The sequence below is a fragment of the Phascolarctos cinereus genome, unplaced genomic scaffold, assembly GCF_003287225.1.
Source record: "Phascolarctos cinereus isolate Bilbo 61053 unplaced genomic scaffold, phaCin_HiC Scaffold_4;HRSCAF=312, whole genome shotgun sequence".
NCBI classification, from domain to species: Eukaryota; Metazoa; Chordata; class Mammalia; order Diprotodontia; family Phascolarctidae; genus Phascolarctos; species Phascolarctos cinereus.
Genome location: NW_027555847.1, coordinates 712,784,527 through 712,809,918, shown reverse-complemented (window position 1 = coordinate 712,809,918; position 25,392 = coordinate 712,784,527). Strand labels below are relative to the sequence as shown.

Genomic DNA, 25,392 nt, shown 5'->3' with positions numbered 1-25,392 from the left:
CTGAGCAGGCAGAGATTACTTCCAGCTTGGAGGTGGGAAAGGGAAATCAGAGAAGGCTCTCTGGACAAGGAATCAGATTTGGGCCTTGAAGGACAGATTGGAAGGCAAGTGGAGGCAGAGCAGCAGAGGAGATGAGAGCACACCCCACACTCCTCAGCCAGTGCCCCATCCCAGCCCTGCTGCCGACCAGCTGTGTGTGTGCTACTGGGCAAACCTTGCCATGTCAGCTGGCTCCATCAAAGGAAGGGTTAGCCCTGATCCCTGGCACCATAATCTCAGTTCTTGCTGCACAGGTTCAAACTCTGGGATCCCTGCTACCTGACCTCTGGAACTTGACCCTTCATCTGCTCAGACCAACCATAACCGTCTGCTCCTCTCCAACATGGGCTGATGCCTCTAAACTCCCCAGGATGGCCTTACAGAGATTCAGAAGAGCTGGACGGGAGTCCTGACTCTGCTAGTTATGACCAGTGGGAAAATCTATGGATTTGAAGTCAAAGGTGTTGTGTTCAAATCTCGTCCAAATCACTTAACTTTTCTAGCTCTCAGTTTCCACATCTATAACATGGAAACCTGGCAGCCAGATGTCACAGTAGATAGAACGCTGGGTCTGAAGTCAGGAAGACTCATCTTCCTGAGTTCAAATCTGGCTGTAGACACTTAATAGCTATGTGACTCTGCCCAAGTCACTTCACCCTGTTTGCTTCAGTTTCCTCATCTGTAAAATGAGCTGGAGAAGGAAATGGCAAACCACTCCAGTATCTTTGCTAAGAAAACCCCAAATGGGGTCATGAAGAGTCAGACACGACTTAAAAAAATGAACAATAAAAAAAAATGGAAACCACAGACTTTCAGAGCAGGAAGGGAACTCAGAGACGACCTAGTCTAACTCAAACCTAAACCCATATCACTCTTCGGCCTCCCAGACAAGTGGACTTCCAGCTCTTGTCTGAAGACCTCCAGTGAAGGGAAGAGAAGACCAGCCATCCCTGAAGCTGCTCATTCCACACCCAAATAGCTCCAAATGTCAGGAGGCACTCCTTTAAGGTAAGCCAGGAACTCCTCAAGGGGCTCTCAAAGCAATATTAATTTTAAGTCACTTATTTGGAAATACATAAATACATATATATATATATATATATATATATATATATATATATATATATGGATTATATATTGAATTGTATTATATATTATATAATTATATATTGAAATACATATATACATATACACACGCACACACATACATACATATATGTGTATATATGTATATGTGTGTGTGTGTGTGTGTGTGTGTGTGTGTGTGTGTGTGTATATATATATATATTATATAAAACAACCTATGCCATGCCAGAATTGCTGGGAGGCCAGGATGAGGGAGAGAAGGGGAGAGAGGAAGAAGGTGTCCTCAAATGAAACAATGGAGGGTGGGAGATTATTAGCATTAACTTCAAAAAATATGTGAATCTATCCATAGCCATCCCTAAAGGAAGGCTCCAAAAGAAAAACAGGCCTAATTAAACCATCCCGGGGGCAGAGCCAAGACAGCAGAGTAAAAGCAGTGACTTGCTTGAGCTCTCCCCCAAACCCCTCCAATTAAACCATCCCAGATTCTGATTACCCAACTCCGCCTTCCTACTACAGGGTGCCGATAATTCAAGATTAAGAACGGCAGTCATGACTCCTCTTTGTAGCTCACTGAGGTTTATAAAGTGCTTTACAAACATATTAGCTCATTTGGTCCTTAGGGAGTAGGTGATATTACCAACCCCATTTTACTGATAAGAAAACGGAGACACTGAGAAGTGAGTGACCTGCCCAGGGCCACATAGCTAATAAGCATCAGCAGTAGGATCTGAACTCAGGTCTTCCTGACTCCATGACTCACCCTCTCAGCCCCTCCAAAGTCTGACCTGCCAGCAGCTTTCCAGACATTTGGGGGGGGGGGGAGAAAATTCACTTGCTAAATGGTCAGCCATCATTTTCAAGAACCTCTTGGTCCACAGCACCTGAGGAAACCCATCACCATCAATGACTTCATCTAGTTTCAGGGCAAGAGAATATCATAATATTCCAGAGAAGTCTCAGGCCCTTTGAGCTGGGTGGGTCATTACAATCAAATCCAATCCCCTCATTTTACAGAGGAGGAAATTGAGGCTTAGAGAAGAAATGACTCGTCTACGGCCAGCAATGGCTGAGACAGGACCAGAACCCAGGTCTCTTACTGCTCAGTCTCTCCTGAAAGGGACCTTGGAGGGTATGTAGTCAAATCCCCTCATTTTACAGAGGGGGAAACTGAGACCCCAGAGAAGTTAATGAGGACCTAGGTTCACTCCTGACTCTTCCTCAGCCAAGTCACTGACCCTCTTTCTACTGTCCCCCATCAAGGGATCAGTGTGGTCACGTCCTGTGTGTCACTGTCCTGACATTGCGCAGATCTCCAAAAGGTCAATAAAACCAAAGGAAGCCCCCTGCCCAGAGCCTGGGGTGGCTCTATGAAACATAAGTGCTTTGAGAAAGGGCTAAGGGGAGCCCCTTCCCCCACAGAACATAAACTCCCTAAAGTTTCTTCTTTCGTTCTGTCCCCAGTACTCGGCACACCAAACAGCGAATCAATGAGTATTTATCAAGTATGTCCAGACACTAGGAGGCTGGGCGATGAAGATGAAGGCAAAGGATGGGACAATCTCTATTCTTAAGACTCCCGTTATAAAATCTGAAGAAATGTTTGTCAATTACTTGACTGACAGTTATAACAGGAGTCCGGAGAGCTAAGTCAGGGGAAGGGGGCTGCTCTATGCTCTGAGGAAGGGATGCCCCGTACCCACGAGCCCAGATCCATCAAGCCTGCCTGTGGTTCCACAGTCTCCTCCCCACACTGAAGCCAACAGAGGCCATCTCAGGACAAGAGTAGTAGTTTTGTGGTCACCTCCCCCCAGGGCCCAGGAAAAAGTTCTGGGGGCCCCACTCACCCAAAGGTAGCAAAGGATTTTGAGGAGTCCAGGACAGTAGTAGTACTCCATGACTGGCAGAGCCCAAAGCTAAGCCAGGATCATCTCCAGAGAGAAGCCGGGGGCCGGCTTTTCTTCCTCTCACACACGTCAAATTGCAGGCAGAGTCAAGTTAAAGGGAACATGAATAATTGAGTGGGTGAGCAGGGCAGGCTGGAAGGTACAGTCCCAGCCCTGCCCCTTTAACAGGGCTGAGAAGAGGGCTGGGGGCTGGAGAAGGCAGCCGCCCTCCCAGAGCCCTGCCTTCCCAGGAGGAGTAACAACTATGCCAGAGAATATGGAACCCAGAGAAGAACCCAGGAGGGGCCTGGGATTTCTGATGCCTGGACTGGGGGGCCTCTGAGACTCTCAAACATAGTGATCCAGGGCTGGAGCCTCAGGATGAGCTCTGATCCTGGAAGGGGGAAGAGGGGGAGCTGGGGGAGGGGAAAGTTTGTTTAGACCCTGGCTGGAGATGCCAGGGAGCACACTTGGGGGAGGGGGAGGGGGAAGCCCAGTTACCTCTTCTCCCAATTGTCATCCCCTCCCCCAACCCCACTCCATCTGAACCACCACCCAGGAGGCCAACAAGCTAGGGAAAGCCCTTCAGGACTCTCAGCTCCCATTTGCTCAGTAAAGCCTGGGGGGGACTGGGAGCAGATGGGGATTTGGGGCACCTGATTCACAGGCAATTACCACATATACCCAGCATCTCCTTTAAAGACATTTAACATTACTACTACTACTACAATGGCCATAGATACAGCTCAGTGTGTTGGAAGGCTTACTGAGCTTAGCACCCAGAAGTCTGGGTTTTATTCTAGCTCACTGTATAACACTGAGCAAATGCTGCTATGCTCTGGGCCTCAGTTTCCCTAATCTGTAAAATGAAAGAATATGGCTGAGACATAGAGGTAGTGTGACTTTGGTAGATAGAGTGGGTTTGAACCCCACCTAAGATAGTTACTAAGTGACCCTGGACAAGTCATTTAACTTCCCTGAAGATCATTTACCTCATCTTTAAAATGACTGAACGACCCTCAAAGTCTGTTCTTATCCTATGATACAGACCATCTCTAGGCCTGACGGTCTACATCCTGTAATTCTAAGGAGAGGTATCAAAACCAAAAAGTCTGGGGATCAAAGCTGGGGGACCATGGATGGACATGTCACTTAACCTCAGTTTCTTCATCTGCCCTATGAGGATCATGGGGTCACAGATACAGAGCTGGAAGGGACCTCAAAGGCCTCATTTTACAAGTGGAGAAACTAAGGCCAAGTTGGTGAACAAACTTGACAAAGCCACTCTGGTCATAAACTACAAGGGTGAGATTTGAAATCAGGTCCTCGAACCCCAGAACTTGTCATACGGTACCTCAGAGGCCTGTTGTGAGGGCATAAACATTTGTAAACTGCTTTCATCAGCTATGAAGATCTAATATTCCCTGTCCTAAGGTCCCTCCCAGCTCTGGCATTCTGTTCTAAGGCCCCTTGTAGCCTGAATATTCCATGTTCTAATGTTTATTCCAGGTTGGATGTTCTCTGTTCTGTGATCTAGGGTGGAAACCCCTGGGGGGGGGCACCTCCTCACCTCCTATGGCCAATATGTCACCAAGGCGTGTTGACTCTACCTAATGAACTCTTGCACATCTGTCTCTTCTCTCAGGGCCACCCTCCCCCCATTCAGGCCCTCATCATCTCTTAACTTGTAGTTACCTCCTAATAAGGTCTTTCTGTTTTCACTGGTTCCCCTCTATCTCCATCCACACACCTCCCAAACTGACATCCCTAAAACCCAGACCTGGCCGTGTTACTCTCCACTCGACAAGTTTCAGGGCCTCCTTATTACTCGGAGTATAAAACAAAAACTCTTCCCTCTGTGTGGCACTGAAAACTTTTCCTATCCTGGCCCCAACCTATCTTTCCAGCCTGACTTCACATCACTCTCCTTTCTCAAACTACCAAACAGGGTTACAAGGCACTCCCTGTAAATGACTTCCCATCTCCTGCCTGTGTGACTCTGCAAGGCTGTGCCTCATGCCAGGAAGACACTCTGTCTTCACATCCACCTTTGATAATTCCTATCTCCCTTCAAAGTTCAGCTCAGTACCTTCTCCTTCTCCATAAGACCAGTCCAGATGCTTCAAGGCTCCTGGTGCTCCCTCGGCCTCCCCTGAAATTCCTTTGACTTTGCTTTGTACATACTTTCTGCTTAGTATTTGTATCCCCAACCCCACCCCCCAGCATTATGTAAGCTCCTTGAAGGCAGGCATATTCTCATGTCAGGCTACCACCTAGCACAGTGGTGGGCGCACAAATGAGAGACAGAAAAACAATGTATAAAATGAGACATTATAAATGAAAAAGATGACTAAAAGGAAGTTAAATTTCGAGTAATAGCAAACTAATGTTGGTCTCAGAGAGCAGGTGATGAGATGTGTCTTCCTCTGAATGGCAGAGAGGTGGGGGTCTACTATGGCAGAATAGTGTATATACACCAATACATGAGATCACTGTGCCTGGAGTTTTTGCTGAATTGCTTTTGTTTTTCTTGTGTACATGGGGGTAAGTTCAAGAGGGTGGGAGGGAGGACCTTTTTCCCAAGGATATCTGTGATGTAAAGAGCAAAAGCAGCAATAAAATGCATTTTTAATTTTTTTCCTTTTTTTGAATTTTATTAATTTATTTTGATTTATCAACAATCACTTCCATATGCTTTTGAGTTTAAAATTTTTCTCCCCCTTCCTCCCCACCACCCTCCCCAAGATGGCACAAAATCTGATATAGGCTATACATATACAATTCCTATTAAACATATTTTCACATTAGTGATGTTATAAGTAAAAATTAAAACCAGTAGGAGGAACCATCAGAAAGAGGAAACAAAACTCAACAGAAGAGGAAAAAAAAGCAATTCAACTTCCACAGTTCTGTCTTTGGATGTGGACAGCATTTTCCATCACGAGGCCTCTGGAGATGTCTTAGATCCTTGTATTGCTGGGGAGGGTTAAGTCTATCTCACAAGGTGGCTGTCATTGTGTACAATGTTCTCCTGGTTCTGCTCACTTCACTCAGCATCAGACCACACAGGTCTTTCCAGGTTTTTCTGAAGTCAGCCTGTTCATCATTTCTTATAGAACAATAGTATTCCATTACATTCATATACCACAACTTGCTCAGCCATTCCCCAATGGATGGGCATCCTCTCAATTTCCAATTCTTTGCCACCACAAAAAGAGCTGCTATGAATATTTTTGTACGTGTGGGTCCTTTTCCCATTTGTTTGATCTCTTTGGGATATAGCCCTAGAAGTGCTATTGCTGGGTCAAAGAGTATGCACATAAAATGCATTTTTTAAAAGAAATAATTCAACACATCTCTTACATCTGCTTAGCAGGGCACAGTGGAAAAAACACTGAACTAAGAGCCAGGGCAGTTAGGTGGCACCACAGTGCAGAGAGCACTGGCCTTGGAGTCAGAAAGACTGGAGTTCAAATCCAGCCTCAGCTCCGCACCAGCTGTGTGACCCAGGGCAAGTCACTTAACCCTCCTGGCCTCAGTTTCTTCATCTGTAAAATGAGCTGGAGAAGGAAATGGTGAACCGCTACAGTAACTTTGCCAAGAAAACCCCAAACAGGGTCATGAAGAGTCAGACATGACTGAAACAACTCAACAACAAAAAGAGTCAGGGGAGCTGGGTTCGAATCTTAGCTCTGCTACTAATTTGCTATATAAGACCATCACCAACTCACTGCCCCTGCTCAGCTCAGTATCAACTTCCCCATCTATAAAATGAAAAGGCTAGACTAGATAATGGCAGCCAGAAAAATTAATGTCCCCTTGGGCTACATTAAAAGAGAGGCATTATTGTTTAGGATTGGGGAGGCAATGAACCCTCTCTACTCCCCCCTGCTCAGATTATCATCTGGGCATCTAGCTCTAGGGATGGCATGTTAGGAAGGGCACTGATAAACTGGAAGGAGAGAGGGGAGGGGAACAACACCCCTGAAAGGCTTTGTCAGTTCCACACCACAGATGGGCAGATAAGAACACACACACACACACACACACACACGCACACCCTCAATTTCTGCCCTATCCGCATCTAGACACACATACACCCTCCGATTTACCCTGCACATATCTTAAACGAACAGAACTGTTGGTAAGTTGACTCTCCATTAGACTGTGAGCTCCCTCTCAAACTGTGGGCCACAACCATGGGGTTGTGGCCCACAGTTTAAGAAGCACTGATTAGAAGTTCATAGATCTGCAGCTGGAAAGAACCTTAAACACCCCAGGAGGTGGGTGTTACTGATCCAATCATCCCCATTTTATAAATGAGCAAATGCTCCAAGGACCATTAGAAGGCTCCCCCATTTCATGGTTGATTTCGCAGTCAGCTCTCTCCTCCAGATGTACTAGAAGACCTTGAAATCTGGTCTTACTAGGAAATGAAGAACAATGGATTTCTCTCCATTTGAAGAAGTATTTCTTCGTAGTTGCCCATCACCATCTTGGCCTGGTTTCCACTGGCACTTTTCCTATCTCATGCTACACAAAATCCTTCTCAGTCCTCCCTCCCCCAATTACATTGTATTTATTTCTCACAGACAGGCAGCAGCAGCTGATAATGAATAGGTAATTGGCCTTGACCTGGGTTCAAATTCTGCCATTGGTGATGTCACACTACCACACTGGGTTTTGGGCAATTCTGAGGCTAAGCTGCAGAGCAGAAAGCAATCTGTACTAGTGGAGGGAGATTTCTTATGGGGAATTCCCCAGACTAATGAAATCACAGGCCTAGTCCCTATCCCTATATTTATTGTATTTATTTATTACACTTTGTAGACATACTTTGAACATGTTTCGCATTTTTATGCGTATACATAGGATTGCAGAGACCTGGAAAAGATAGTTGGAATGGACCTTGGAGCCATCAATTTCAACCCTTCATTTTACAGATGAAGAAACTGAGGCACAGAGAGGTTGGGTCACACATCTAGGTATCTTAGGTGGGATTTGAACCCAGGTCTCCCCTGACTCCAGTGCCCTTTCACTTGACAGAATAAAAGTTCTTTATGGGATGAGACTGTTTGACCCATGGCACAAGACAGACAGTCAGACATGGGGGCTGGAATAAAAAAGCGAGAGTAGAGACCTGGCTCCATCATCTGACTCAGCCAGGGTCCTTGGGTCAATCGCTAAGCATTTATTAAGCACCTGCTGTGTGCCAGGCACTGTACTAGAGCTTCTTTCCAGACAGCTGAAGGCCCCTTCAGTCCCCCTGGCCCCAACTCTCCCAGGAAGCTCCTCAGGACCCCTCCCTACACCCCACTCCCTCCCTCCAGTTACTGGGCTCTTTGGAAAGAAGCCAGAACACCCCCCCCACACGTCCCATCCCCAAAGGCTCTGCCAGGAACCTGCTGGAGCTGCTCCCAGGAGCACACCACCCAGCCCAGGGAGCTGAATAATTAAGTGGAGCGGCACTGAAAAATTCAGAGAGAATCCTGCCAACAGCCAGTGGAGGGAGGAGGATTCACCTGGGAGGCAACCAATGGGGAGCTGAAGAGATGAATGATGCAAAGCACTCTGGACATCTACTGTGGTGATTATTACTGTGGCTGTGGCGGGTGTCACCATTGTTGTCACTACCAGAGGCATCGCCCCAGGGAAGAACTAGCTAGCTGTGTGACCTGTGGGAAACCACCTTCCCTCTGGGCCTCAGTTTACTGTAACATGAGATTGGACTATGTGAGCTCTAGTCTGATATTCTATGTTCTCCGATGCCTACAAACCCTCCCAGCTCTGACATTGCTCCTCTCATCTCTGACATCTCCTGTTCTGAGGCCCCTCCCAGCCCTGACATCCCCCTGTTCTGAGGCCCCTCTCATCTCTGACATCTCCTGTTCTAAGGGCCCTCTCATCTCTGACATCTCCTGTTCTAAGGGCCCTCCCAGCTCTGACCTTCCCTGTTCTATGGCCCCTCTCATCTCTGAGAGTCTCAGTGCCTCTGGGTCCTGGAGCTCAGAGTTTCCACGTTAGGCACCAAGAGGTCATCAGACACAGTGATAGCTCACTCTCTGATCTACTGTCAGCTCCGGGCAGCCTATATATTTTCATGGGAATAGAAGCAGCATGAATTCCTCTAGTAATTCCCCAGGCTTCCAGCCACCAGAGACTTTTCTGCTAATAGAGCAGCCTGCCCCTAAGTTACTCTTCCCAGCTCCAATTGAGCACTAGATATAGACAGATGGGCCAACTCCACTTTCAGGCAGTAAACACGAGCCTCCCAGAAATCAGGAGGATTGGCTTTGAGATCCCATCTTCCCTCCACGCCAGGGGAGCCCCAACCCAGGACGCATGGGGAGCCCCCTCCTCCACAGGTGGCTCAAGGTCAGACAACTGCTCGGATCTCCAGAGAGTCACCAAGCATAGTTAGCAGCATCCCTGGAGAGGATGGGTCTGGCCAAATGAGGACAGCTCACACATCTGTCTTTAAGGTCAATAAAGCTTTCTGTGCAAACGACTCCCTTTGATCCTCCCAGCAACCCTCACAGGAGTTTATGCCTACTGACAGCCTCCTTTTGTGGAAGAGGAAAACGAGCCTCAGAGAAAGCAAGGGGTTTGCCCAGGGTCACACAGCAACCAACCGCCAGAAGCAGAATCAGACCCCACGCTTCTCCCGCCTCCAATCCCAGCCCTGGACCACCCTGTACAGCAGGAGCACTAGTGTGACTGCTCTCATCTCACACAGGAGAGAAATGAAGCTCAGAGACGGCAAATGACTTAGCCAGGGTCCTACATCTACCTCTTAAGGGAGCAAAGGGCAGTTAATAGTCATCGTAAAATACTTTATGCTTTAAGTCTTGGGCCGTTCAGTCATTCAGACAAATCCAATTCGATTGGCGTGCATTTATTAAGTGCCTGCTGTGAGCTAGAGGCTAGAGGTAGCTACAAAGACAAGAATATGCCCTGTAAGAGAGTCCTTAGATCTAGGGGAGGATCAGGAAAGGGCTCATGTGGGAGGTGCTATCTGAGCTGGGCTTGGAAGGAGGCTGCGGTTTCCTCTACTAGGAACACAGATTTAAAGCCGTGAGAGGTCATCTAGCCCAACCCCAGATGTTACAAAGAAACTGAAGGCCAGACCTGACCAAAGTCACACAAGGGAAATAAGGAACAGAGGGCTGGATTCAAACCCAGGTCCTCTGATTCCCAGCCCAGCGCCTTTCCACTGCACCAGATTCTAAACTGCAATGGTGACTTCCACAAGTGTTGCAGGGAACCATAAATGTTTATTAAGGGCAGGACCCTGGCTTGGTGCTAGCAAGCTATGAAGATAAATCAGGCAGAGAAGGGTGTTGCCCTGGAGTTAAAAACCTGCCTTTTCCCATGCTCCCCTCCATTAATTATCTCCTGTTTATCCTGAATCTAATTTATCTGTTTATTTTTGTTTTCTCCTCCATTAGACGGTGAGCTCCCTGAGGGCAGGGACTGTCTTTTTCTTCTTTTTGTATCTGGCCTGTAGCAGGTGCTAAATAAAGGTTTGTTCATTGACTGATCAATTGATTAAAGGTCCAGCACCACCACTAGGGCAGCTAGGGAGCGTCATAGAACAGAGAATGCCAGGCTTGGGAGTCAGGAAGACTCATCTTCCTGAGTTCAAATCCAGCCTGAGACACTTACTAGCTGTGACCCCGGACAAGTCACTTCACCCTGTTTGCCTCGGTTTCCTCATCCATCAAATGGGCTGGAGAAGGAAATGGCAAACCACTCCAGTATCTCTGCCAAGAGAACCCTAAATAGGGTCACGATGAGTTGGACATGACTGCAGTAAATGAACAACAAAAAAATTTCAATTCAAAATGTTTTTATTAAAAGTCAGAAAAGAGACTAAGAGGAAAAGAATGAAAGTGAAAAATATGTACTAAGTGAAATTATGGTCAAACACTCTGCTTTTCAAAAGCGTGGTGTATCGTGGGGCCTCTGGACGAAAATCCTCTTATGTAAATAAATACTTTGAAACCAGTAACTCAGTCCTGATATAGAAAAATTGGTGACCTCAATCCTGCCCCCTGGTGGCAGTTTCTGAGCACTACAACTGGAATATCTTCTATACAGAAGGACATGGTGGAAAGCGCACCAGGCTTGGGAGTCAGAGGTCCCGGGCTCAAGCCCAGCTAGGACCCTGGCTCTTTCCAAATGAGTGACCATAGAAAAGTGGCAGAATCTCCCTGCACCTTAGTTTCCCAGCATGTAAAACAGTGATGGCCTTTACAGAGCCCAAGACTAGAAGGTGATGTTAAGGCCAAATTCAACTCTAGTTCATCAACTTGTCAACAGCTCTGACCTTGACCTTCTGTCCATGTCAGCTACCCAAAGGGATGACCATACTCCCCATCACCCACAATCCTGCCACCCCCAAACAAACAGGAATCGCAGACTCAGGAGGAACCAAACAGGTCTGAGAACCCAGAGTTTAAGTGACTTGTCAATAAAAATATACACAAAATGGATGAGTCAGGATTCAAACCCAGAGTCTCTGACTTTAAGTTTGACACTTTCCACTGTACTGTAGTGTCTTCCATTCCACCTGATCATAATTTCCCACCCTGTCTTCCTCTGTCTTCATTCCTCCTAATCCTTCTCACCACCACCACTACCTCCCTCCATTCCTTGCCCACTCCCAATTAATCACAGAAGGCTGAGACATCGCTAGTGAATCATTTGATCAAAAGTAAGTTAGGTGTGAATAAATTCTTAACCCTTGGGGAAGAATCACAGGGACTCTGGGTCTCTGCATGAAAGCTGACAACTTCATACAGGAAACACCTGGTGACTGACCGCAGGGAATCAGTTGAGTCCATGTGAAGCCAACGGCCACAATAATAAGAGCTATCATTTATGTGGCACTTAAATGTGTGTTAGGCATTGGGCTAAGGGCTTTAAAATTATTACCTAATTTGACACGCAAGACAACCCTAGGAACTAGGAATAGTAATAGTAATGATAATAATAATAATAATAATAGCACTTGCTACGTACCAGGCATTGTGCTGGTTTTTTGTGGTTTATTCATTTTTTAATTTTGTGGACATAAAACAAACTATTTTGGATGGTACCAACTTATACCTTTACAAGAGTAAATGCAAAAGAATACAACTGGGCCAGTCAGGAAAGTCTTTTCTTGGGAGATGGTAACTGAGCTGAACGTCAGGGAGGCATGGATGTTAAGAGAAAGGAAATGATGACAAGTAATACAGGAAAGGGTAGGCAGGCTGCAGATGGAATGTGAAGGGCTTTGAATGCCAGAGAAGAAGAGATGAGGCAATGGGGAGCTTCCTAAGTGAGTGACACGATCAGGCTCATGCTTTAAATTTGAAGAGGACCAAGAGACAAGGGAGGTCAATTAGGAGTACAGTAGTGGAAGAGGGAAAGACAACATCTGTAGTTAAGATGGGAAAAAAGCAGGGCACAGTTGACAGAATGTTGGATTTGGAGTCAAGGGACCTGGGTTCAAATCCCAGCTCTGACTGTTTATTACTTGTGAGCACATGAGCACATCGTTTAACTTCTCTGGGCTTCAGTACTTCATCTGTAAAATGAAGAGTTCCGACCACATACACCCTCCCCTACCCCCCAGGTCAAAATCTATGATCCAATAAAGACTGGGATTCAAATTCTTGCTCTGTCACTTGGGCAAAAAGTCATTTCCTGTCCTCCTGCCCTTTGGTGTCCTCATCTATAAAATGGGAATTATATGCTGTGCCTACAACCCAGAGTTAGAGCAGGAAATAGAATTTGTAAAGTAAATCACCCTATTGTAAATGGAAGCTATTATCTTCCTCCAAGTGCAGGTTGGTTATTTCAGTGTTACTAAGCCCCTATCTAGGGGCAGCTGGGTGGTGCCATAGTGCACAGAGTACCAGGCCTAGAGTCAGAAAGACCTGAGTTCAAATCCAACCTCAGATACTGGGCAAGTCACTTAACCCTGTTTGCCTCAGTTTCCTCATCTGGCAAATGAGCTGGAGAAGGAAATGGCAAACCACTCCAGTATCTCTGCCAAGAAAACCCCAAATGGGATCATGAAGAGTTAGACTCAACTGAAACACCTACCATGTTCACTGTGCAAAGAGCTGAGTATACAAAGACACAAGGGAAATAGTCCCCGAGGAGCTCATGGTGGGGAAAGGAAAGTGAACAAGGGCCCTCTGACCTAAATTCACCTTCTTCAGTGGGAAATTTTTCCTGTCTCAGCTTCTTTCCTCTCCACTCCCAGTTCCCTCATTAGTACCCTCTCCCTTTCACTAATTGGATAATAGGTGATAATGAGGTAATGAGCTTTCCTATACCCTCAGGGGCCTTTACTGAATTCAATTCAACAAGCATTCACTTGGTGTAAGGTGTATGTGAGTGTGTGTGTGTGTGTGTGTGTGTGTGTGTGTAACACCCCCCCCCAACTCTTTCCCAAATGGTGTTTTTAAGTGCATCAAACAAAATATGGAGAATTGCAAAGGAAACCAACTCTATGGAACTGAGTCTGCAGACAGGAAGAGGGCCTGTGTCACGTGGGCTCTGGCACTAATTTCCAAGTGACAGAACATAATCGATATTTTGAAGAGACATTTTCAACAAGTGTAATGTGATCAGAAACTGTTGGTAATTTCTCTTGGTGACAGTCACCTGTTCATATTCCTATGGGCTTCTTGTCTACGTTCATAATTGGAGGAAATGCTTGATTTCAGTAAGTGGTAACCAAATTCTCTCTCTCTCTCTCTCTCTCTCTCTCTCTCTCTCTCTCTCTCACCACACACACACACACACACACACACACACACACACACAATGTCAAGAATCCCTGCAATGAGGTCACAAGCCAATCACCCAGTCCAGTGGTCCCATTTGACAGAGCCCCAGGGAATAGGTGACTTGTCCAAGATCACAAAGGTAATGTCAGAGCCTCTGACTTCAGAGCCAGTGCTCCAGTTTATACAGCTCTGTGGGGCACAGACCCGTGGACAGCAGACAGAGCCCCTGCCCTCACAGGGTGTGGAGGCTAGAGTGGGGCTTTCACACAGGAGCACAGATGCCTGTAAGAGACAAGGGACAAGCAAAAGGCCAGCTGAGGCCCAGGTCAGACCAAGGGCAATCAGGGAAGGCTTCTGGGAGAAACGTGCGGCCGAAGGTGGGATCTAAGGCCAAGGGCGAACGTCCCCTTGGTGTCCTGTCATTTCAGTCTTGTCTGACTCTCTGTGACCCCACTGGGGGTTTTCTTGGCAGAGACACTGGAGTGTTTGCCATTCCCTTCTCTAGCTCATTTTACCAGACAAGGAAACTGAGGCAAACAAGGTGAAGTGACTTGCCCAGGGTCACACAGTAGTTAAATGTCTAAGTCCAGATTTGAACTCAGGAAGAAGAGTCTTCCTGACTCCAAGCCTAGCGCTCTGTGCACCATGGCGCCCCCTAGCTGCCTTCCCAGCACCCTACAAGTCAAATCTCTGTCCAAACAGATGACTGACTGGCCTGGGGAGCTACTCCAAACAGGCCTCACTCCTCTTCTGGGGCCTTCTAGCCCACCAGAAAACCTGTGTAGAAGGCAGGGGCCGGGAGGAGGGGAAGGAGGCCCTAATTACCGCATCCCCTACGTTCCTACCCATGCCCCTCTCCCATCTGAATCTAGAACCACAAACTGTCCCAGCGGGGCAGCCCACAGAATGTATGAGCTGGAAGGGGTCTTCAGCCCTAACGACAGCAATAACAGCTAACATGTATGTAGCACCTACTATGTGCTACCCAGCATACTAAGCACCTTAAAAATGTCACCTCATCAACATAACCCCTGAAGGTAGATGCTACTATTACGCCCATTTTATAGACGAGAAAACTGAGGCGGGCAGAGGTCTAGCACAGCCTGGCACACAGCGTAGGTGCTTAATAAATGTTTGTTGATTGACTGATTGACCTGCACAGGGTTACACAGCTAATAACTGTCTGGGGCCATATCTGAACTCAGGCCTTCCTGATTCCAGATCCCAGGGCTCTATTCACTTCACCATCTAGCTCCCCCTAGAAGTGAAAACAGTAAAATTGGAAGGTGCCTTAGAACACCTAAGAGGGGCACTGGAAGGAACTTTAGAACATAGAACACACACACACACACACAAGAACATTAAAGCTGGCAGAGCCCTTAGAACAGGAAACATAAAGTGTTAGTGCCAGAAAGGACCCTAGAACACAGAATGTCAGAGCTGAGAGGGGTCTTAGAACAAGGGATATCAGAGCTGGGAGGGGCCTTAGAACAGTGAATGTCAGGGCTGAAAGGGGGCTTAGAACAGAAATGTCAGGGCTGGGAGGGGCCTCAGAACAGGGGAATGTCAGGGCTGAAAGGGGGCTTAGAACAGAAATGTCAGGGCTGGGAGGGGCCTCAGAACAGGGGAATGTCAGGGCTGGGAGGAGCCTTAGAACAGAAAATGTCAGGGCTGGGAGGGGCCTTGGAACAGGGAATGTCAGAAATCATCCAATCCAATTATCCTTTTCTAAGACAAGTCTCTTGCCCCTCATAGTTGGGTCTTAGTCACACTGACACCTGTCAGACTTTATAAGTTGCAGAAGAGCAGAATCAGTCTCTTAACTTAACGCTGCCTCTGCCCCAGCACCTACCATAGAGTTCTGCATACAGTAGGTGCTTAATAAATGTAGATAGTGTGGCATTCTTTATTTTATCAAAGGGCTCCTATTTGATTTTTTCCAACCTGGTGTTCCTTCTTCCTCAGGAAGACTGGTTTAAATCCTGCCTTAACATATACCAGCCAAGAGAGTCTGGGAAAGTCACCTGAGCGCCCCCAGGCAATTCTCCCAGGAAGTGCCCACCGGCATCAGAAGTTTCTTCTGCCAATAAGATCCCACGTGCAGCCCCATCTCATTCATTGTGCTTATGTCCAGGCCCTTCTCACCCTCTGGATTTACTCACCCGTTGGCACGCTTCATTTTAAGGTTTTTACCTTTCTTTGTATCAATGGGGTTCGGCATGCAGTAATAAATGCTTCGGACTGATAGACTGACATCCTATGCTCTGAAGCCCCTCCCAGCTTCGATAGTGGGTTCTGTAGCTCCAGTATTCTCTGTTCTAAGACGCGCTCCAGTTCTAAACCTCGGCACGTGGGATCACAGAACCCAGGTCTTCTGCCTTCTAACTTCCATCCATTTCTCAGCTCACCCCACTTTTTTCAGAAAAGGTGACATTCTCCGCCTCCTCTTTAGGCAGACGAGTAGGAAGAGCCGACTTCACCGCTGACAAAGACACCGGCTCAAACAATGCCCCTCCCTCCAGAGATCACCTGGCCGCCCAGAAATCAGATGAGCCCTGCGCAGGCTTCGTTCAGAAAACACAGCCAACTTCAAACAAAGAGGCCTGATTGAGCCCCCGGAAGCCTGTGAAAGCCAGGAGGGACGACCTCAGAAACACCACCGCCTACTCCCTCTGGTCCACATAAAGGGGCGTGGGGCTGCCCTGGCAAATCCCCAGGCCAGGGGGCCAACAACCCTAGCTGTAAAAGGCCTCTGACGGGTTGCCCTCCCTCACCTGCTCCCACCACTCCACTATGCTATGGCCACCCCAGAAGTATCTGTCTGTCTGTCTGTCTCTCTCTCTGGGGGACATCTCCTCCCCAAACCAACCAATAATTGGTTTACAAGACTTTGATCTTTCCAAGGAAAGAGATCAAACTTTACAAACATCTAAAAAATGGTAATAGAGATAGCATAACATAGTGGGTGGGGGATAGCTTTGGAGTTAATATAGCCTGCATTAAATCCTATCTAAATGATTTTTACCTTTCTTTGTATCCCTGGTGCTTACAATACAGGGATGTAGAACATAGTAGGTGCTTAATAAATGCTTGCAGCCTTGGCATAAACTAACTGGTGTTTAATAAATGTTGCCTTGATGTGTACCAACTGGTGTTTAATAAATGCTGGTTGCCTTGACATGTACCAACTGGTATTTAATAAATGCTGGTTGCCTTGACGTGTACCAACTGGTGTTTAATAAATGCTTATTTACTTGATACACATTAAGCGGTGTCTAATAAATGCTGATTGACTTGCTAACTGTACAACTAATTAATTAATCAATTAATAAGTGCTTGTTGGTTGGCTGATTGACATTGGGCAAGACCTCTCATTGCCCCAGACGATTTTCTGAGATTATAAATTACTGAGGAACTTTGCCAATATTCATCTATAGATGGAATTTTCTACATTGGACATTTTCTAAACTGATAAAAGCACAGGTCATTTGATTGTAGGCTCAAAGATTCCAAGGTGGACGGGACCTCAGGGGTCATCCCATCCAGTACCTTTCATTTTTTCAAATGAGGAAACTGAGGCCCAGAAAGGTTAAGTGACTTACCTAAGGTCACACAGAGTAATTAACAGAGTCAGAAAGGAAGGTGACATGAGAACAAAAGGCAGGATTTCTAGGAGGATTTAGAACTTTGCTGTCATGTCCTCTGGGAGAATAATAACTTCAATCCCTTAGAACTCTTCCTCGGTTCTAAATGCCAGCTGCATTTTCATGTATGGATGCATGTATGGATGTGTGTAACATGCACGTGTGTGTACATGTACATCTGTGTATATGTGTGTATACACATATACACATATATGTATATATGTGTGCATGTAGAGTGTGAGTATGCATATGTGTGTGTATGGATATATATATATGTTGTTGCCCTGCTGTATCTGATTCTTTGTGACCCCAAATATAATGTAATATGCTATGCAGTATGTCATGCATGTTATATATTATACATTATGTGTTTGTATATGTTTTTGTCATGCTATTGTTTTACACATGTTTATGTATATGTATTTGTATAATATGTAATATATGATCACATCTAATATATTATATATACATTAGATGTGATCATATATTACATATTATACAAACTGTATGCATATGTAAACAGTAATCACAGCAGTGAGAAACGTGACAGCCCACCACGGATGGAAGCAGGCCTCCACAAGTCCTCTCCGACCTGAGGACGGGGAGGACGGGCACGGCTCACCGGCCTGGCTCCCTGGCCTGGCTCACCGGCACGGCTCCCCTGGTCGGCGCACTTTCGGTAAGACATGCCAAAGTCCCTCGGGACATTTCTGAGATGCTGACCACCACAGGTGAATGATTCCAAGGCGCTCTACAGCACAGGGCTCTAGGCAGAACATGAAGAGGGATTTGGAGGCGGTGGAGCCGGGTTTCTAGCCAGGCAGACTAACCTTCCACTCTCTGTTTGGGGGTCAGACCCCTCTCTGGGCCTCAGTTTCCTCATCTGTAAAATGAGTGGGTTGGACCAGATGGTTTCTAAGGTCCCTTCCAGCTCAATGACCCCAGCTCTGCCTCTTACTATCTGTATGACCTTGGGCAAGTCACTCTGGGCTCTGGTTTCCTCATAGTTGGGTTAGAAATCAGTCAGTAGGCATTTATTAAGCACCCACCATATGACAGGCATTATGCTAAGTGCTGGGGATACAAGGCAAAAGACGATCTCTGCCCTGGGGGAACCCATCGAGTGGGGCAGACAGCACAAGCCAGGGCCAGCCTGAACTGGACATAATCAATCGAGGGAAGGCAGCCACGCCATCCAGCAGCTCAGGGTTCCTGAGACGGTCCAACGTCCCATGAACATCCTGGTGGGGGGCTGACCCATGGGAGGGTCTCCTGCAGCCCTGACTGCTGAGATCTTGTCACTACCAGCCCCTCAGCCACGGAACTCCTAACTTCATGGGATGGGGCAGAAGGAGAGGGGGAGGACAGTTCTAGCTCTAAGGCATCTAATGCATCTGATGTATTCTAAGGTATCGAAGGCAGATACCTTAGAATGTGGAATCACAGAATCAGGAGAGACTTTAGAGCTTAGAATACAAAATGCTGGAAAGACCTGGAAAACTGAGAGTCGGAACTGAATGTTAGAATGGGGAGGGGCCCAGAGCTTGGAAGGGTCCTTAGAACACTGAATGACAAAGGTGGGAAAGATCTAGAATGAAGAATATAGCGTTATCAGAGCCAAAAGTGACCTTGATGATCATTGTGTCCAACCCAACCATCTTGTAGATGGGAAATGGGATGCCCAGAAAGGAAGAATGCCTTGACCTTCTGATCTGGGTGAACAACAGCCAGGCCCTGGACCCCCCCCCCACACACACACACACACTCACAGGCCTGGGTTCTTCCCACTATGCCAAAAGGAAACCAGTCTTTACTTTAGAAATCTCATCCTCTCCACACCCATTCCTGGGGGTATTTGCCGAAGCCAGGCAGAAACCGGTCTTGAGTCACCTTGACTTGCTCCAAGTCTACTAAGGAGCCCAAATGGACTCTTCAATGAAGCCTCTCAGAGCAGTCTTTGGGTTCTGTGATTTCCAGGGAGGAAAAGGAAGATCCTGATTGTCTTCACTAAAGAAAAAAAAGAAATAGCCACGGAGGAAAAAAGGACAAAAAAGAGCATTTGTGGGCACGTGGAGAGTAGCTGGGGATGCACACCGTGGGAACAGGAAGGACTGGCCAAACCTGAAATGTTAAGGCTCTGGGCCCAAGGCCCAAGCTTCAGGATTCTTAGGGCTCCAAACCTGGGCTTAAGCCAATTGGTCTCTTCTGAATCCAAGCCAGGCCCACTCATGATCAAGTCCACCCTCCCCAGGCCCTCCTCCCAATCTAGTTCCCAGGCCTGGTTAAAAAAAAAAAAAGGTAGGGGGGCAGCAGGTGGTAAACTGAGTCACCTGCTGACTCTGGGCCAAGATATACCCATCTGTCTCTCCCAGTTGGTCCCAGAGCAAGAAGGTAGGGAGTGAAGGGTCTTGCTTGGGTCTCTTTCTGATTTCAACACCCAAGCAGTCCAACAGAGCTGACCTTTGTAAAGGGATGGGTGGGGGAGGGGACTCTTCATGCCAAACCTGCTTCCCCTTTCCTACCAGCCTCCTCGGCCTAATTTCATTCATACTCATGTTACTTAGAGAAAGAAAGGGCTAGGAAGTAGATGTGTGGTTTCACTGGGCTGAGGAAGTTCTTGGGGAAGGGGCACCTTCTCTATGCTTTATGTCAGGGGTGGGAACCTTCGGACTTGAGGCCACACGTGGCCTTCTAGGTCCTGACGTGCAGCCTTTTGACTGAATCCAAATTTTACAGAACAAATCCTTTTAATAAAAGAATTAAATAAAATAAATAAAAGGATTTAAAATTTAAAAAAATATATAAATATATATATAGATATATAGGCAGGTTTCCCTACCCCTGCCTATATATAAGGCTTATTCTCTTAGCCAAAGGCCTAGAGCAACTGAAAGGTGAACCAGGTCTTCCTGGCTGTCTACATCATGGGCCCTCCCTAGACAGACAAGCAGTTTTTTAAATGGGCCGTAAGAACAGTTATTAACACATGTCTGAATTGGCTCAGGGTGGAAATTGAGACAACCAGTAATGGACCAACCAGGGGGACTTTTCCGGGTGGGATTTCACAGCACCCACCAAGTCACAGCACGAGGAGCAATCCCCAAGAGGCCACTGGACTCTGACCAAATTATATCACGGATTATTTTTCCAACTACCCCACTTCCCATCCCCATGTGAGCTGCCATATTGGATAGAATGCCAGGCCTACGTCAGGAAGGCCTGAGTCCAAATATGGCCTCAGACATTTCCTAGCTGTGTGGCCCTGGGAAATCTCTTTACCTCACTGTGCCTCAGTTTCCTCAACTGTAAAATGAGGATAACAACAGCACTTACCTCCGGGGTAGTTCTGAGGATTAAATGAGATAACATCTGGAAAGCAATTAGTACCATGGCTGGCACAGAGCAGATGCTTAGTAAATGCTTGTTTCTTTCCTTTCCCGCCCACCTCTTCCCCCGAAAATCTCCAAATGAAAGTTAAAGTCCTCCACAACCTGGCTCCTGCTTATTTGAAGGCAGATGACCTGAGTTCAAACCCTGTCTCTGTCATTACTTGTGTGACCTTGGACAAGTCATCACCACATCCTTGATTTCCTCATCTGTAAAATGAGGGAAGTAGAATTCTCTGAAGTCGCTTCCAGTTGTAAACTTATGATTCTATGACCCTACTTTCCCATGTTACGTCCCTTCCTGTCCTCTACCTTTCAGCCAAATTGGTCTTTGGAGTCTTCCCCAAACTTAGCACTCCACCTTGTGCTTCCCCTCTCTTTGTCTTTCCTTGTATCCCCAACACTGGCCCACAGCAGGCACTTAATAAATAATGCTTGTTGACTGACTGACTGACTGAATACTCTGCCTCCCCATTTCCACTGCTTGTAGCCCCTAGGTTCCCTCAAGTGTTAGCTGAGGTTCCAGCTCTTTTCAACACACCTTCTTGATTCCCCAATCACTCCATTTTGTTCGCGTACATCCTACATTTGTTTATGCGGGCACATGCTGTACCCCCAGTAGAATGGGAGTTCCTTAAGAGCACAGACTGCTTCACTTTTGCCTTGGTACACCCAGGACCTGGCCAGGGCCTGGCATATGGTAGGGGCTTAATAAATATTGGCTCAGGACCATGATTCCAGAGGACTCCTGATGAAACAGGCTGCCCAAGCCCTCACTTAGAGTATAGTTCGAGACTTTTTTTTTTTGGATGGGGCCAATTTGGGCATTTGCTTTGTTTGACTATACGATTATGATAGCGGATTTTGTTTTTCTTGCTTTCTCAATGGAGCAGAAAGAGAAGCAGGAGGGAGTGGGTCTTCATTTGAAAAAAAAAGTTTAATTAAAAAAAAAATATTGGTTAAGAGAAAGATGAAGAAATAAATAAATAACCAGAATCCTTGGCCTCTGAGAGCTTCCAGACCACAATTATCAAACGGTATACATACAAAAGAGTGATTCAGGTCTGAGTGTGGTAGACCAAGAAAAGGTCTAGACAAAGGACTCTAAGAAAATACAAAGGGGGGGCCTCGAGGAAGGAACCTAAAAGTCTATTTGTCTAGTGCTCATTTTATGTATTTTCCCAGGGCAGAGTGGGTGGCAATATTGTTGTTGTTCAATCATTTCAGTCATATTTGACCCCATTGAGGGGTTTATTGGCAGAGATACTAGAGTGGTTTGCCATTTCCTTCTCGAGGTTGTTTTACAGATGAGGAAACTGAGGCAAACAGGGTGAAGTGACTTGGTCATTTAATGGGTCACACACAGCTAGAATCTGAGGCCAAATTTGAACTCAGGAAGATGAGTCTTCCTGCCTCTAGGCCCCGTGCTCTACCCACTGTGCCACAGCAGCTAGGGAGTGTGATAGATCACCCTAGGGATTTCGGTGTTTAGAAGACCTGAGTTCGAATTTCGCCTTAGACACTGTGTAATTCTGGTGGAGTAGTTTCACCTCTGAGCCTCAGTTTCCTTCTCTGTTAAATGAAAGGGTTGGACTCAGTGTCCTCTAAGGTCCCTTCTTGCTCTAGCTCTATGGTCCTCTGTTCCAGCTTCATTCCATCTAGAGGCGTGAGGAGGATGCAATATCTGCCTGTTGGATCAGGTGACTAGAGATGGCGAGCTAGCCAGGGTGTCCAAGGCCACCTTGTCCAATTCCCTCATTTTACAGACTAGGAAACAGAGGCAAATTACCTAAGGCTGCACTGGTGGTAAGTTGAATCCAGGTTCTTTGACTGCAAATATGTTGATTTTCCACAGTATGCATATAAAAATATACAAGGCAAGAAAGCCATTTATTAAACACCTACTGTATACAAGGCACCTAGTATGTGCTTAGGATACAAAGACAATAATAAAATAATCCTTGTCCTCAAGAAGCTTATATTCTACTCTCTATGACTCCGTCCTGGAGAAGTAAGCCCAAGGAAGATAGAGACATAGAGTCCACGGCTGGCTTCCCAGCACCAAACACTGAACTGATCTCTAGGCCTCAGTTTACTCAACTGTAAAATGGGCTTAATGGCCTCTAAGAACTTTCCTGTTCTTGATCAACAAATCAAAGACACTTAACCCTTTGGGCCTTAGTTTCCTCATCTTAAAAGGCCTCTGAACTCTAGCTAAAAATTAAAGTCACTTCCCTCTCTGGGTCTCAGTTTCCTGATCTGGCACTGGACCAAATAAATGGCTGCTAAGTTTCCTTTCCAGCTCACAAGCTTCTGCTTCCCGCATCTGAATCCCATTTCAGCCTTTCTGTGCAGAAAGACCCTGCAGAGGCTCAAGGCCTCCACCAGAGGGCACCCCTGAGCCGAGATGAGCCACCATGCCCAGGCTCACCCTGGAGCCCAGGATGGGAAGTGATGGGGATGGCTGAGTGCATCTACCCCGAGAAGGTTTCTCTTTCCTCCTTCCTCGCCCTATCTGTCCTTCGGGTAACTGGAGGCCTGGATCTCCTCCATGCCTCCTCAGCTCAAAGTGTCAAGTGGGGCCCCCAAAGGAGATCATATAGCGCCAATTCCCCGGATGGCTGAGAGCCCCAGTGCCTCCAGAGAACATGCCTCATTGTAGCCCGACGATTTCTGTTTCTCCTCAGACACCCTGGGGTGGGAGGGAGGCGTGTGCCATCTGCAGGCGCTGAAACCAGAGACTCCTCGATAGGATTTCCTCATTGTCCCCAGTCAACGCTCCCCACGATTTCCGGAGCCAGAGATGGCGAAGGGGCCCTCCTCCCAGCCCCAAAGAGCAGAGGAAGAGAGGCCTCATCTCCTGATTAGACTTTCAAGCACCTTCCCTTCCACAAGCCCTGAGGGGAGGCGGGAGGGAGACCTAAAGTTGATGCAGAAATTAAGAAAATCCCATCAACAGAGACAAGGTTAAATTCAAACCCCATTTCTCATCCTCATCTTTCTCCCGAAAGGAAAGGCTCAGAGGACCACAGATTTATTTAGCCCTAGGATCTTAGAGATCATCTGTTCCAACTCCCTCATTTTACAGATGAGGAAACTGAGGCTCTAAGAGATCACAGGACAATAAAACCCCATATTCAGAACTGGATGAAACCTTAGAAAGCCATCTGGTCCAACCTTCTCATTTCACAGGTGAGAGGAAGTGACCATCCAAGGTCACTCAGGAACAATACGGCACAGCTGGAATTTCAACCTCAGTTTTTGTCATCTGCAAAAGTGATAGGCTTAAACCAGATGGCCTCGTAGGTCCGGACCAGCTCTAGACCAATGATCCTGCAACCCTGCTTTTCCAGCCATTATGTTACATTATATTTTATTATCACATCATATCCCTTCATGAACTCTGACTTCCAGCCAAGGGTGGGGTTGGCAACCTTTACTAAGTGTCAAGTCAAAGTTCTAACCGCTTTTTCTCATCAAATTGGGTATGAAAGGGGGGTGCCCCGGACCATCGCACTGTGTGTGGAGGGGAGGTGCCCCGGACCATCGCACTGTGTGTGGAGGGGAGGTGCCCCGGACCATCGCACTGTGTGTGGAGGGGAGGTGCCCCTGGACCTTCTCTTGAATAGGTGAGTTGGGGTGGCCTTCAACTCAAGCAGAGTAGCTTTCACTAGCCATGGAGGGGAAGGGGTTGGGAGATAAGGGGATGAAGGGAGTGGAAAGTGGGAGGGGATGACTAAAACAGGCCCCCTATCCTCCCAAGCCATATTTAGTAGACAGATTAAAGGTCATTTTTTTCCCCTTAAATTCATAGGTTTGAGCCAGAAAAGACCTTAGAAATTATCTAGAGTCTAGACCAGTGGCTCTTAACCGTGGCTTCAAAGACAGCCCGCTCGTAAGGGGATCTCTGGATAGATTTCAGATGGTCTGTGAACTTAGATGGAAAAAAAAATACATCATTTTTACCAACCTTTGGTTTCCTTCGTAATACTATGTATTTTACGCACTTAAAATATTATTCTGCTTCAGCAGACGTGAAAGGGGTCCATCCATGACACCAAAAAGGTACAGCCAGAGGTGGGAAACCTGCGACCTCGAGGACACATGCAGCCCTCTAGGTCCTCAAGTCTGGATTTACTCAAAGTACCTCACTTGAGGGCCTCGAGGCCACAGGTTCCCCACCCCCGCTCTAGACCAACCCTCCAAATTTTACAGATGAGGAAACTGAAGCCTGGAGAGAAGAGGGGACCAAGGGCTCATATGCAGGAAATGGCAAAGCTGAGACTCAAATCCAGGTCCTCAGACACCTAATTCATCATTCATTTCCAATACACTATTTCCTGCTTCTTAGGAGAAGGTTAGATAAAGAATAAGTATGGAGAAAAAAAATCCCTTTTTAAATCCCAGCCCATCCGCATGGAAGGCAATAGCTTCCAGTGAATACAGCTTAATACAGAAAAGCCCAATGGTTAGCAGACGTTGGTTAATACAGATGAGAATCAGCCTGACTCAGGGTCCTCTCCTGTCTGCCAGTGAATGTAACTGACAAAGTGAAACTTACTAC

At 46.8% G+C, this 25,392-nt stretch overlaps 1 protein-coding gene and 1 long non-coding RNA gene across 2 annotated transcripts in view; one reads left to right on the top strand and one right to left on the bottom strand.

Moving 5' to 3' along the window:
- Window positions 1–25,392, bottom strand: part of KIAA1671 (KIAA1671 ortholog) — a 217,808-nt gene that overhangs the window by 92,348 nt on the left and 100,068 nt on the right.
- LOC144457139 (uncharacterized) lies at window positions 896–17,038 on the top strand. The gene is made up of 3 exons (XR_013486497.1): window positions 896–1,047; window positions 13,844–13,937; window positions 16,251–17,038. It is a non-coding gene; the product is annotated as an uncharacterized LOC144457139 (long non-coding RNA).